Source organism: Amblyomma mixtum, chromosome 8 (genome assembly GCF_055824585.1).
Source record: "Amblyomma mixtum isolate Tamu chromosome 8, ASM5582458v1, whole genome shotgun sequence".
NCBI classification, from domain to species: Eukaryota; Metazoa; Arthropoda; class Arachnida; order Ixodida; family Ixodidae; genus Amblyomma; species Amblyomma mixtum.
The window spans coordinates 80,023,513-80,037,499 of NC_143019.1; the positions used below are offsets into that span (position 1 = coordinate 80,023,513).

At 50.5% G+C, this 13,987-nt stretch overlaps 1 pseudogene; it reads left to right on the forward strand.

Moving 5' to 3' along the window:
- Positions 1-3,228: 3,228 nt before the first annotated feature.
- On the forward strand, positions 3,229-10,266 carry LOC149333165 (uncharacterized; annotated as a pseudogene).
- Positions 10,267-13,987: the final 3,721 nt, after the last annotated feature.

A 13,987-nucleotide genomic window follows, 5' to 3' on the forward strand; every position in this document is an offset into this window, starting at 1 on the left:
TGGCGGACCTGAGGTGAAGGCGAGCGGCTGGACCTTCGCAGGGTCGGAGTGTCAAAGGGTGCGCCAAGAGGTGCGCCATTCCGCAGGATTCCGGTAGCGGTAACTTGGCAGTAAGGTCGGCGTTTGTGAAGCAGAGGCAACCAGTGGAGCGGTGGTTGGCAAACAGGGCGACGCAGAGGGCCGGCCAGAATTGAGGCCCACGCTCGCAAACACCTGGCGAACGACGACTTGGATCAGCGCAAGCGTAGCATGGGCCTGCTAAGGGGCGAAGGTCACGGGAGTGATAGCTTCCAGTTCTCGGCGTACGATTGGGGTCAGATTGGCAGGATGGGACGGCTGTTGCAGTGTTGGCAGGTCGTCGAAGAAGGATGTCCGCTAGTAGCCCAAAATGCCGCTAGAACGTTCTGGCAATGTCACCAGTGTTTTATAATGTTGTAGAACATAATCTAACATTCCCATAAGTCGGTCAGAATGACACTATGTGCTAACATTGGAGCCACGTGCTCAGAAATTGGTTTGTATATGATACCATCTGCCATCGTTGGAACAACATCGAGAAGCAACGGTGAGGCAATATAACCTGGTGAACGTATATATTTGAATCATAACAATTAAGCAACATTACAATTATATTTCAAGCACAAGGTTTCAGAATTTTTGCGACTGTTGTTACAATAAACAATTTTTTTTTACTTGGAGTACTTTGCAACGAAACCTCTTTTATTACGCCTGCTACAGATTGCATGCACAGCCCCATTAATTTGTCAAAAGCTTTGCTTATTACCCACTTGTTAGTATCACCTTCGGGACACCCTTCAGTGACGGTTATATAAGCTTGACTCCATGCAATCCGTCTGGAGGCGAGTGTATGAATTTATTGTAGTACTGTATTGTGGAGCTCAAGTGTCGCTCGCTCGTTCTCCTTGGTCCTTGCAAAGCTTCGTGATACAGGTTGAAGCACACCAACTGGCAGGCGTGCATGGTCGTGCAGGGTTGCGGAACTTTTTAAGAATGTCACATTTATGTTTACGAAAGATTATAGCAGTGTTGCATATATGTCAAATGTGGGCACAACATCGCAGAAAATATTGCAGCAATGTTTTTGTACATATGTTGTCTTGAGATTGCCAAAAGAGTACACTAGCCACGTTAATGCAACCTAAAAAGGCAATATTGGTGCTATGTTGCAGAAGTAATTTGTGCTACTAGGGTCGCCGCTGTGCTCGCAAGGCGGTCGAAACAAGAAGCGATACGGCGGTGTTTTGCTTGCTCGAACTGCCAACAGACCTGGAGGACGAAGCTGACCGTTGCACAATCTTTGCACAGGAGGCTGTTGATAGCGTCATCAGCGATGCCCTTCAGGATGTGGCCCATCTTGTCGGTCTCTGACATGGCGCTGTCTACTTTACGGCACAGAGCGAGGACGTCCTGTAGGTAGGAGAGATATGACTCCGGAGATGACTGAGCTCGAGAAGCAATGTCTTTTTAGCGCCCAGCTTGCGTTCATTTGGCTTGCCATATAAGTCCTCGAACTTTTTTTCACAGTTGTCCCAAGAGGTGAGGTCTTCCTCATGCATCTCATACCAGTCTTTCTTCGAGGAAATCTTATTCTGGTACAAATATATAGCCGCTTCTTTGTGAAGAACTGTTGCGCGCTCTTGGATCACATGAAGTCCTCATCGCTCAAGAGGTTACGAGTTTTTCTGTACACATAGGTGATGTTTTCTGCAATATCGCAAGCTAGATTGTTCTTGGCCAGAACTTCTGGCCTGCACGATAGGCTGTGACTTTAACGAACAGTAACGTTTTATAGTGACTTCAATTTTCTGTTACTCTCCTTTCTCTTTCTTTTTTTTATCCCCTCACCCCCTTCCCCCCGTGTAGGGTAGCAAACCGATTATTATTTCGGTTAACCTCCCTGCCTTTCCTCTTCTATATCCTCCTCCTCCTCCTCCTGCGTTCAGCACTGCATTGATAAGTTTGTAGTCGTATCCTTCCAGAAAGCGTTGGCTGCGTCTTGGTTTAGTATTTTACAGTTTCTCGGTTTTTACGAACGGTATTTTTATATTCAGTGGTGCGGACAGAAATTTCTTAAAATAAGGGGATATGTATAGGCTCCTGTAGCGCCCCTATGCCTGGTGATTTATACTTGCTATAATTTGGCGGAGTCTTTAGCCACCGCTTTGCGCACTTCAGCTTTAAAAAAGCCTGTCCATATTGTTACGGGACGGCAGGCCCACTCAGAGAAAGGCATACAAGAACGCAGGAGACCCATACACAATCGGCCGCGGCGATTCTTTCGTTCTCTCTCCGCGCGCTCTCCCTTCGCGCTCGCCCCGCGCTTCTTCAGCGCAGCGCGCTCTTGGTCAGGGTAGGTCGTATGCAGTAACATCTATGTCGTAACATCTTTTCACCGGAGGGGGGGGGGGAGGGGGAAGGTATAACGCAAATTTAACACCGCTGGTGGCCTCTAGCGCGTGTTTCGCTTTGCAGGCTGCCATCAGGTTGGCTAGGTGCTCCTTGAGCGTGGTCGTGTCCACGGCGAAAGGGATGGGATCACATCACTCGCGATCGACATATTGTCGAGCACCTGCAGGTCCTCTGTCAGGGGTGAGCGAGGTTCCGCAATGACGGAAACGGTTTCGCCGCTGGATAGGGACGAGGAATCCTGCGACGAAGCGTATGGGCTAGGGGATTCCGCGCCGGTGTCTCCTGCGACGGCATCCGATAGGGAAGGGAACGGTGGCACTGTTACGAGAAACGCCCTACATATCTTGGACATTTTGCGGCGCTTCCTTGATGGGAGTGCATTCCTCGAGAAAGGCCTCGAACTCGTCCTGATGAGCCCGGGTTGAGGTTCTTCTCACCGGCGCAGCTTGTTTTGCAGGAGGCATCATCACGTTGTGATGACATAATGTCGTCTGACACCAAACTGTCCCGGTAAGTCTCGGAGCTGCTTGTAGGCGATTCCTCACCGTGCCGCAACAGCGAGGGCTTTTGCCCGCCTTCAGAAAGTGGTTCCAGTAAGCTGCTCATCTCAAGCTTAGCCGGACGTTCAGTTCAGGCGGCATAGTCGGGCGACGGCGTTAGTATTTGCGTTTGCGGCTTCGTGTTTGCTTGTGGAAGTGCATCGCCGCGCTTGCCCTCGTCTAGTGTTCCTGTAGGCGACGGGGTTGCTTCGATGTGCGCAGTCGGGACGGACACACAGCGAAACTTGTGATTGCGTCCATGGCACAGCGTTCCAATTATGGGGTGGCATTCCAGGAGGGAGGCCTGGTGCTAGCAGGCGGCGGCGGCACTGGTGAGGACGTGGCAGCCAAGTCGGGAACATGGCGGGTGCTGTAGACAGAGCGTTTCATGTTTGAGACATGTTCGGGAAAAATGTGGTGCACACCGCGTGGTCGAAGCTCGGGGAGATCTTCTAGGGGGTACGTCACGGGGCCGAGCCGTGCAACGACACGTTAAGGGCCGTGGTATCGGGACAAGAGCTTCGCGACACGGCCAGTCGCGCTAATGGCGCGGCGAACGAGGACCAAGTCACCGAACTGGAAGGAGGGAAGTGGTGGTGCTGCCGCGTTGGCCACTTGCGCAAGCGCATGAGCCTTGAGAAGGTTGCGCTGAGCGTCGAGGCGGGCGTAACGAAGTCGTTGGGCGCAGTCAGTCGGTGACGCAGTAGGATGGGGAAGGCCCAACTGCGGGGCACACCGTGCCGAAGAACAAGACGTTGTTCCACAAACAGGACGGCATGAGCGGACGACGTGTCTGGAACGGGCAGTGCTTCGACCCACTTGGAAAAGTAGTCGATCGCAACCAGAATATACCGGTTGCCGGCGCGTGTCTTCGGGAACGGGCCAAAATGATCCAGTCCAACTATTTCGAAAGGCGAACTCGGCAGCGAAAATTCCTGCAGGGGTGGCTTGGTTGTGGACTACTTCCTGAATTGGCACGTCTGGCAGGACGCCACATGTTTCTTGACGTCTCTGCACATATTCGGCCACCAAAAGCGCTCCGACACTCGTGCGTAGGTTTTGCCGCGACCAAGGGGACCAGCCGTGGGAGCGTCGTGTAGGCCGCGCAAGATTTGCGACCGCAGCGTTGCCGCCACCACTGGCAACCACACGGGTGGTCGACCACGGAACCGCTTCACATGACACAAGAGGTTATCCTTCATTCGATAGACCCGGCGCAGTTTTGCGGAGGCCGGCGCCGACGGCGGTGCGAAGGGAGTGGATTATGGCAGCAACGTCGGGATCTTGCGTTTGCGCAGTCCTGAGCTCCGTCAAAGCCGTCATGGAACAAGGGTGGCGAGAAAGAAAATCGGCATCTTGATGTGCAGAGACGCGCAGATGCACTATGGTGAAATCGCACTCTTGAAGTTGCAAGGAGCAGCGTGCAATCTTGGCATTTAAGTGTTTGGAAGACTGCAGCCAAGTGAGAGCGCTATTGTCTGTGACGATGGCAAAGTGACGGCCGTACAAGTAGTGACGGAACTTCTCGACGGCACAGACAACGGCGAGGTACTCGAATTCTGAAGAGTGGCGGCGGTGCTCAACGTCGGAAAGCTGGCGGCTGGCATAAGTGAGGACTTTGTTTGTCACCAGACTCGTCATCCTGCAGGAGGACAGCGCCGAGCCCATCTCGGCTAGCACTTGGGTGGAGGACGTTGGGGGCCGATTCGTTGTAATGGGCCAATGTAGGAGGCTCGAGGAGGGCGTGCTTGACGTCAAGGAACGCAACTGTTGGGCCGGTGTCCATCTCTCACGCTGCATCCTTCTTCAGCAGGGCGGTCAACGGAGCGCTTCGCTTGGCGAAGTGGGGTATCAAACGACGGAAATACGAAGCAAATCCAAGAAAACTTTTGAGCTCTTTGGCGGTGGTGGGAGCTTCGTAAGCCGTAATCGCTTCTAGCTTCTCCGGGTCGGGACGGATGCCATGCCGGCTCACAACGTGACCCAAGTACGGGACCTCTGCGAAACCGAAGAAACATTTCTTCGGTTTTAAGCGAAACCCAGCAGAGGTAAGGGCTTCGAGGACGAGTTTGAGTCACCTTTGGTGTTCTTCAAACGTGGCCGCATAGACAATGACGTCGTCCAGGTAGACCAGCGCCATAGTCCACTTCATATGGCCTTAGACGTGGTCCATGAGGCGCTGAAAGGTGGCTGGAGCATTTGAGAGACCGAAGGGCATACGATTGAATTGGTAGAGGCCGTCGGAAGGCACGAAAGCCGTCTTTTCCGCATCATAGGGGTGAACAGGCACCTGCCAGTAGCCCGAGAGAAGATCTAGGGCGGAAAAATAACGGGCCTCCTTCAGGCGGTCAAGTGCACCGTCGAGGCAGGGCAGCGGGTACATGCCAAGACGAGCAATAGCATTTAAGTTGCGGTAATCAACGCAGAAGCGGAGTGTTCCTTCTTGCGCACAAGGACGAGAGGGGAGGACCAAGGGCTACAAGAAGGGGCAATGAATCCCTTGTCAAGCATGTCGCATACGTGCTGCTGGATTACTCTCCGTTCGGCTCGCGCGACACGGCGAGGTTGGTGATGAATGGGCCCACGGTTTCCGGTGTTGATCCGGTGTAGGGCCCAGGAAGTGCACCCGAGTCCACCGGCGCTTAGAGCAAGGCAACTACGATGCCCGAGCAGCAAGGCCTTCAGAGATGCGAGCGCCGCGCAGGTCAGGGTGGGCCCAAAGTTAAATGCTTGCCATGATAGGACCGCCTGCGCTGGAGTGTGGTGAGATGGTTCTTCAGGTTTCAAAGACGCAACCAGTGATCCGGAGTTCAGGACTGACGCTGTACTCAATTGCGTCCCGGAAATCAGCACGAGAGGTGGGCGGCTGATGTTAAGAATAAATACGTGAGCCTCTCCTTTGAGCACAGACAGAAGGCTTCAAGGGGAGGTCCTCTATCGGGCGGGAGCTGAACACCGGATGGGTTCGAAAAGCACGTCCGCTGTAATCGGACTGTCAAACTTGGCATACACCCAAGTTGCCGCACCCGGTGGCAGAGTCACGGCGGCCGCCACAGTCACAGTACTGACGTCGACTGGCTTGACTCCACGTGGCCACTTCGTTGCGAGGTAACGCACAGATCCTGAAGCACGCTTGGTCGCCGACACCAGGGACTGCCACACGGTGACACCGAGACTGGAAGTCCGGCTAAGCAAACCCGACCCACACAGAGTTCGGCTCGCCCGTGGTTCTGTGGTGGTAAATTTAAGGACGACTCCAGCTTGCTGGCACCACTCGCACCTGAGGAAAACTGGCCAAATAGGGCTGTCCGCGACAACAAACTCGGTGGAGATTGTCTTTCCGAGTGCTGTCAGGTTGACGATGGTCAGGTCAGGTCCGATTTGCTCCACCGGGGCGCCGTTAAAAGCTAAGAGCCGGGTTTTAGCGGCTGGAAGAAGCAGGTGGGGTGCGTTAACAATAAACGATTTGTCCAGTACATTGACAGCCGCTCTGGTGTCGACCAAGGCCGCTACGTGCCGGTCAACCAGGGCGACGTCAACGAACACGTAGGGAGCTTCAGTTGTCATCGAAGCCGCCAAAAGAAGGGGACGCGGTGAACTAAGGAGTGCGGGGACGCAGTTTATCCGGGGGCACCGTTCCACCGAATCGTCTTCCGACGTCGGAGGGCCAGCACAGTCAACAATACCTAGACTTTTTAAGGCCTCTCCACGATTCCTCCTCCGACCCGTGACGTCACCGCACTACGACGTCGGGAGCAGCCACCACTCTACCGCCGACCGCTGCGGCAGCACCTCCTGGCGGCCGCAGCCGCCGTTCTCCTCCCGCGCTGTTTCAAACCGCTCAAGTGCGGAGTTCTCCGAGGCGTATTTGCATATAAAAAATTGAAGATAATGAATTTGACCGAGTTCGACGATATGAAAAATATTTCATGCACTGTAAAAATCTTCGTTCGCATTTTTAGAAACTGTCCAACCTTTTAAAAGCTTACTTTATGCAGTTTTTCTTGTAAATTCTTGAAAGCAATCATTTGAAAGGAGACACCGCGATTGCTGTAAACATCATTACCGTCGTGTTTCATGTGCTGCACGTGTGTTACATGCTGTTCCTCCGCTGTTCTTTTTTTCTTTTTCATTTGCTGAAGCTTCCTTGCCAGCTGTGAATACTCGAAGTGCAATCCTGGGAAACGTCTGTGAAAGGGATGTGCGCGTGTGACAGTTCCTGGGCCATTTGTTAAAATGCCAGGACACTGTTGTGTTCCCGGCTGCCGAGAGAATTACGATGGAGAAAAGCCTGTGCGCGTCTTCACTTTCCCAGCTGATGCTGACAGAAGGAGGCGATGGTTGAACGCCATTCCACGTGCTGATTTCGATCCCGGAAAGCGCTCAGTGGTAAGCCAAAAAAGCATGATATTTAATTTACTCCGCGACGTAGCTGTGTGTAAATAATGCGCTACAACATGGCCTAGTGGCTAGGCGACTTGGAAATATTCTAAACTTGAAATATTTCACTGTGCTAATTGCTGTTGCGCCCATGGAATTAATCATCTTAAATATGCTGGCCTTATCTGCGCTGGGCTTTGCAGGTCTGCGAGCGGCACATTAAGGAGTCAGACATTCGGACTTCTTCTAAGTATGTGGACTCAAAAACGGGCAGAGTCGTTGAGTAAAAACTGAAGATCGCTCGTCTCAGCTCCGACGCCAATCCCAGTGTATTCCCGAACTGTCCCGCGTACCTTTCCGCGCCCGCCACTACGTCCCGAGAAGCACCCGCTGAAAAGAGGATTCGTCTTGAAGGCGCTTCTTTACGAGATGCCATCGTCATGTCACTGCAGACACACGGGGAGGAAGAAGCAAAAAACAAGATTGAAACTTTCCAAGTTCTACTGGAGTGCCTTCCTCAAATGAAGCTTTCTGATTTTTGGAATCCTATTTCTCGACCTGCCTGCGTCCTTTTTCTCAGTCTTGCTATTGATGACGTCCCTCGTGTTTTGTCGTCAGTCACGGTTTTAGAGGACCTCACGGTGAAAGTCTATTACCGAAATGTGCAGCTGACTACGATCGATGGCGTAGATACTATACCACACAAAGTACACGATATCCGTTGCTTGACAGGTCTGCTGGATGCTGTAGAGTCGTTTCAAGGAAAATTGTTGTCTAAGCACGAAGAAAAAATTGGTGGTTTGCTTAAGTGGTTACTTTCCCTGCTTGAAGATGCCTCCAATTGTGAACTGGCAGATGTTGAACAACTCAAGGCAGTTAGTTTTTTGAAAGAGAAAGTTTCTCTTCTTCTTATCAAGCATAGCAGGTCATCCCGGTATTCTGCAGAGTTGCTGGTATTCTCTAGTATTTTATTTACAGCTTCTCCGCATGCTTATAGGTTCCTTCGTAGTTCCGGAAACCTTAGACTACCCCATCAATCTACAATGCGTCGTATATGTAACTCTTACAACGTAAGCCCCGTGACATAGTGGTCGCTGGACACTTAGAAAACTCATTTCATTGCTGCTCTTTTTCCTTTTTTCCCCTTTGTTCCCCTCCCCAAGTGTAGGGTAGCCAACTGGGCATTGCCTGGTTAACCTCCCTGCCTTTCCGTCCTTTTCTCTCTCTCTATGCTAAGAAGCTTGTCGCAGTAATGAAGGAGCATGAAAAAATTGTTGTACTCATGATGGACGAAATTCACCTGCAGCCTTATTTTGATTATAAGGGAGGAGCAATTGTTGGTGAAGCTATGAATAGCCCTAATGAAGCAAAAACAGCCCATGTTTTTATGATACAAAGCTTGCTTTCGCGTCATGTTGTGCACATACTGCCAGTAGAGCGCATCAACGCACAGCAGCTTCACACTATTCTGCATAACATCATTACTCAACTAGAGCATGTTGGGTTGCGTATAATCGCAGTCATAACTAACAATAACTCAATCAACCGGAAGACAACATCACTTTTTGGGGCCCCCCGCAAACTTCAGAGTGTGTATTCACACCCTGCAGACTCTAAACGTCCTCACTTTTTTTCTGATTGATCCTGTACACTTAATAAAATGTGTCAGGAATAACTGGATTAATCAGCGAAATGCTGGAACATGCATGTTCTTTCCTAGCCCCACAGTACCTAGCATAAACCCACCTATACTTACAGATCCATTTAAAACACTTCGAGAACTTCACTCGAAAGAACAGGGTTACTGATTAAATCAGCACCAACGCTTTCATCTAAATCTCTGAACCCATCTAATATGGAGCGACAGAATGTCAAGCTTGCGCTAAGGATTTTCAGCCCGTCTACGGCAGCAGCTCTGTGAGCATGTAGGCCCAGACTTGATCTCGATCATGTGTCTGGTACTGCACAGTTCCTTGAAACAATAACAAAGTGGTGGAACATCGTGAATTTAAAGGCATGCAACAAGGGCACTCAACTTCGTGATGAGCTGCAGACACCGATGACATCAGTGTCAAGTCCACAGGTCCAGTTTCTGTTAAGTATAGTGGAGTGGCTATATCTGTGGCAGTCTCTCAAGTTTGACGCAGGCATACTTACAAGAGAGACTCACAGTGCGCTCCGACTCACGACAGACACCTTAGTAATGGTAACTAGGTATTGCCTAGATGAAATGAACTTCAAGTATGTACTTTTAGGAAAGTTTCAGACTGATTGTTTGCAAAAGGGGTTCGGCAAATACCGCCAACTCTCCGGTGCGCAATACCACATTTTCATAAGACAAGTCTATGAGTCGGAGCGAAAGCTTAGTCTGCAGAACACTCTAGAGTTGCCGGAGTTTGAGGCTGCAACAGATGCGGTGGCAGTAAACGATGCAGTACTTGAAGTGTTTGACATTGAGGTAACGGACAACGATTATGTAAAGAAGGCGCCAAATCTTCCAGCAACCACTTACGTTGCTGGCTATTGGGCCCACGCTGCTTTCAAAAAGCTGTCATGGATGGCTTGCAAAGAAAATTTAATGCTAGAAGATGACATTGAAGTAGAAGGTGGGGAATTAGTCCAGGCCATGACTCGTGGTGGTCTCAAGTTTTCACAGCCTGCCATAGTAAATGCTGTTCTTACTGCTGAGATAGTCCTCGATAAACTGAGAAGCGAACAGCATGAGACACAATTTCATGCACTACCAAATCAAAAAGAGGCTCTCTTGGCACTCACACATGATGTGATAAACGACGGCATCGACTTTGATGTGTGTGAGAATGGGCACACTCCACAGTTGGGAATGCACTGTGTCCTAAGTGCAGGAGCAAACGCTTGTAAATAACCTTTGCAAAAGAAAAAAATGATCAACTTATAGTTGAAAAGGCAGCAAGAGAAAAAGAGAGAAAATTGAAGACTTTGAAGAATTGACTACCCTGTGTGCTTGTGACTGTTTTTGTTAGTTTTTTTTAATTTCGAAACCAGTTTTTGCGTTGTATTAATATATATTCTGCATCTTTTCTTGTGTTTGCTTTCTGTTTAGAGATTTCCTGCTGTTGGCTTCACTTACTGCATTTTATGACTCAATGCTGTAACAGTTTCCTTACCTCCTACTGCTACTGATCGTGTTTTTGATCTGAAAATAAAATACGACTTTTGAAAGTTCTCTGCATTGTTTCTTTGAACTAAAAAAATATTACGAACGTGTCTTCACACATTCTAAATGCGCGCTTTGATATGAAATCAGTAAAGGTCTGCCAAAATGTAACTGCTTATACTTTGAAAGAAACAAGAACAAAAAAAAACATTCCGTTAGGTTGTGGGCAAGCAAAACACGAGAGACACAATCAGCACTCTGAAATGCGCGAAATGCGTGCGAGCGCGGAAGTCGAACCTACTGGGCCGTCGCAGTGCGGGGACGTCACGCAAACGTGGAGAGGCTTTAAAGAAAGTCTAGGTGGTGTTGGCACAGTCCCTCGCGTAGTGTCCCCTCAGGCCGCAGCGGAAGCAGGTAACGCGGTTGTCGTTACGCACGCGTCGGGTAGAGGCCGCTGTAGGGACTGCGAATCAAGAAGCCTGGACCGGGATGCTGCGCTTGGCAGACGGTGGCGACCTCCACGTGGCCGGCAAAGTCAATTGCGCCTCGACGGCGAGCGCCATGGCGGAAAAGGATTAAAAGACGAAAAGGAGTACTCGTGCAGGATACCACGAGACTCACGAGCTCGGTGGCACGAGAGCTGCGATGGTCCGACGCTGGCACAGTTCGTGAGGGATTGGCCTGCTGTCCCGTAAAGCTACTCAATTCAACAGCTAAGATACCCCTGCGACGCATCGGCCAGATCCCTTCATCTGCCGCCCCGGGTCAGAAGGAGGTAGCAGCCCTGAAAGGCGCAGCGTGGATTCCTCCTCATCCGTCCCAGGTCCAGAACAAGACACGGGTATCACTGGAATGCCTCGTCCAGATCCCTCAATAGGCACCCCGGAGTCGGAACCAGGTAATGGCTCGGACATCTCGGCAGGGCCTCAGCTAGATTCCTCCATGTCCACCCCTGGGCCGGAAGGAGGCAACAGCTCGGGCGCCTCAGGAAAGCGTCGGCTGGACCCCATCATATACCGTCCCGGGTCAGTACGAGCTCCGCAGCCAGCCCGGCCGGCGGGGGGAGACGTTCATGCGTGCCCGAGCCTTCTGCCGGAACACGGCCAGGTGGGGACCAAGGAGAAGACGTGCTCGTACCCTGCTTCACTCTGTTCCCGCCGCCCCTGGTGGCTTCCGTACCAACTTTCTGCTTGGCGGAGCAGCGCATTCACCAGCCCGAAGACGACGAGAGCAGCCTCTTCCCAGCCACGCCACCCGAGGAAGAAGTATGGCCTCATCGCGCTCTGTTCTTCAGCCCACCAAGCCCGCTGCCAGGTCCGCCGGAAGACGCAGAGGAGCCGAGCTCCGCGCCTGTGACTTCGGGTGAAGCAGACTCGGTGAGTCCAGAGAACGAGAACCCAGCTGCTGGAGCAACTTCTCAATCGCCATGCTCGCGGGTGATCAAGAAGAGACTTCTGCCGAACAATGTGGGGAAGACTGTCAAGATGAAGATGACACTGCTAGCCGGCGTCAAGAGCTGCTAGAAGATCCAAACCCAGTTGCAAAGCTGGAACGCTATGCTTATAGTGACATTGTCCTCAAACGACAGCTGGTGGCTCGGAACATTGTGGACACCTTGCGTGCTGTTGTTGAGTCACAAGAAGCCGTTGATGCTGTGCTTACAGCATTTAGCTCACTCTCCCTGGACTGTGAGCCAAGTGTACGAACGGAATTGGTGGAACAACATCCCAACATCGCCAGTTTTTGTGCCAGTGAAGGTGGGCTTCTTGAAAATGTGGTTCGAGAACATGTCGTGCCCATCCTTGTGAAGTACCTTACAGATGTTGCCAATCAGGTCAGGAAGAGGACACAGGTGTCCCTGCTGTTTATATATCGGTGTCACAACTTTGCGGAAATGTGCACCGTGTTGCAGCGGATAAATATAATGTTGTTTCGTGAACTTCGTTTCACTGTGAATTTTGTTCCTTTGGGTGGATGAATAAACAATCTTCTTATCGCAGTACACGCGCATTGCTTTTGCACCAGGAAAATCAGTTCACCGTCAAGAGGCATATTTAAGATTCCATGGGACCCGTGTAATGGGAGTAATATTACGCACTCGGGGCCGTAAAGAAAGCACTAAGCTGTTGGCCCCTGCTTGCAATTATGTAGGAAGCGAGGAAAAGAGCTTTTTCGTACCTTCATTTGTATCCATTCGTTCATTCTGAATCCACGATGCTTATAATGCTGGCTTAGTTAAGTGCGCGTCCTTTCTCTCTTGCGGAACATTAGGTACTTTGGCTGGTTTTTATTGCCGGTCGTTTGGCTGGCAAACTCATTGACCGCTGCCCACCTCCTTCCCTTCCGGTTTTCTTTCCTGCCGAGCACTTTGAGATATTCCGCTTGTGAAAACTAGTTCAGTGTTTTGTGTTCCAGGTTTTATTGCGTCGGGTTTTTTTTGTGCTCCTATTTCAAGACAATACAACTCCCTTTGTTGAAAACGTGCAATCTGCAGTGTTTTAGAAATTTTACCTCCTTTCTAATGTTGCGGTCAGTGATGTAGGCAGCCGAGAGGTCATATTTATTGTAAGAGATTGCCGACCATGGATGAGAGACGATGAGGCAAGCGCCGAGGGTCTGAGCTTTATGGCTACCGGTCGAGCCGAACGCCTGGCATGTGCAAATAAGTCTGTTTTGACTTTGTAGTCCAGTGAGCATGCAAGGTCTAGTGAAAAGGGCTGTTCCGGAGCTCGTGGTTGGGTAAAACGCAGCGGCCAGAGTGGCGCGACGAGTCGATAGCGAGTTCAGGAAATCTGATGTGCTGCGGCGCTTGAGGTCTGTTCCTGACTTTAACTGTGATGTGATGGATCGCAAACCTCACCGCTGCGCTTTCCTAAAAAATACATAGACAGTTTAAAAAGTTCAAAAAAAAGTTACGAGCAGCGTGCCTGATTTTTTATTCTTGCCTTTCGTTCAGATTATAGGCCCTGCCTGCAAGGCAAGCAGGAAACCCTAATACGAAAACCATTCAAGTACTTCGATTACCTTAATATATGGACAGAGGGTAAAGCTAGAAACATGACAACACCACGTTTTACAAGATTTCAGTGATGACTGTCCCCACATGTTGTTCGCGGCAATTGTATTTGGAGTTAGCGCAGGAAATAAATACTTGGGTTGAGAAGAATATGTACTTTTCAGGCTAGTAAATATTACATTGAAAACAAGCTATTGTTCACTGCTACTGTTTGAGCACTTTGTGCGAGAAGTGTGAGTAGGGCCAGTGTTTATTGTACAAGCAATGAATGCTTAGTTAGGTCATTACTTAAGATAGCCTGCTTTAAGCCCGTACTGATGGGTATATTTTCTGTCCGATAGCTTTCCAAGAACTCACTTTGTAATTCCTGGTTCCTGCCGTGGCGCGCCTCCATTCCTCCTCTGGGCGATTCAATAATCTTGACCGTCCCAGTCGTGAGCCCCGTACATGCCTGCTGTCTCGCCTTGTTTCAGCTTGATTGCAACG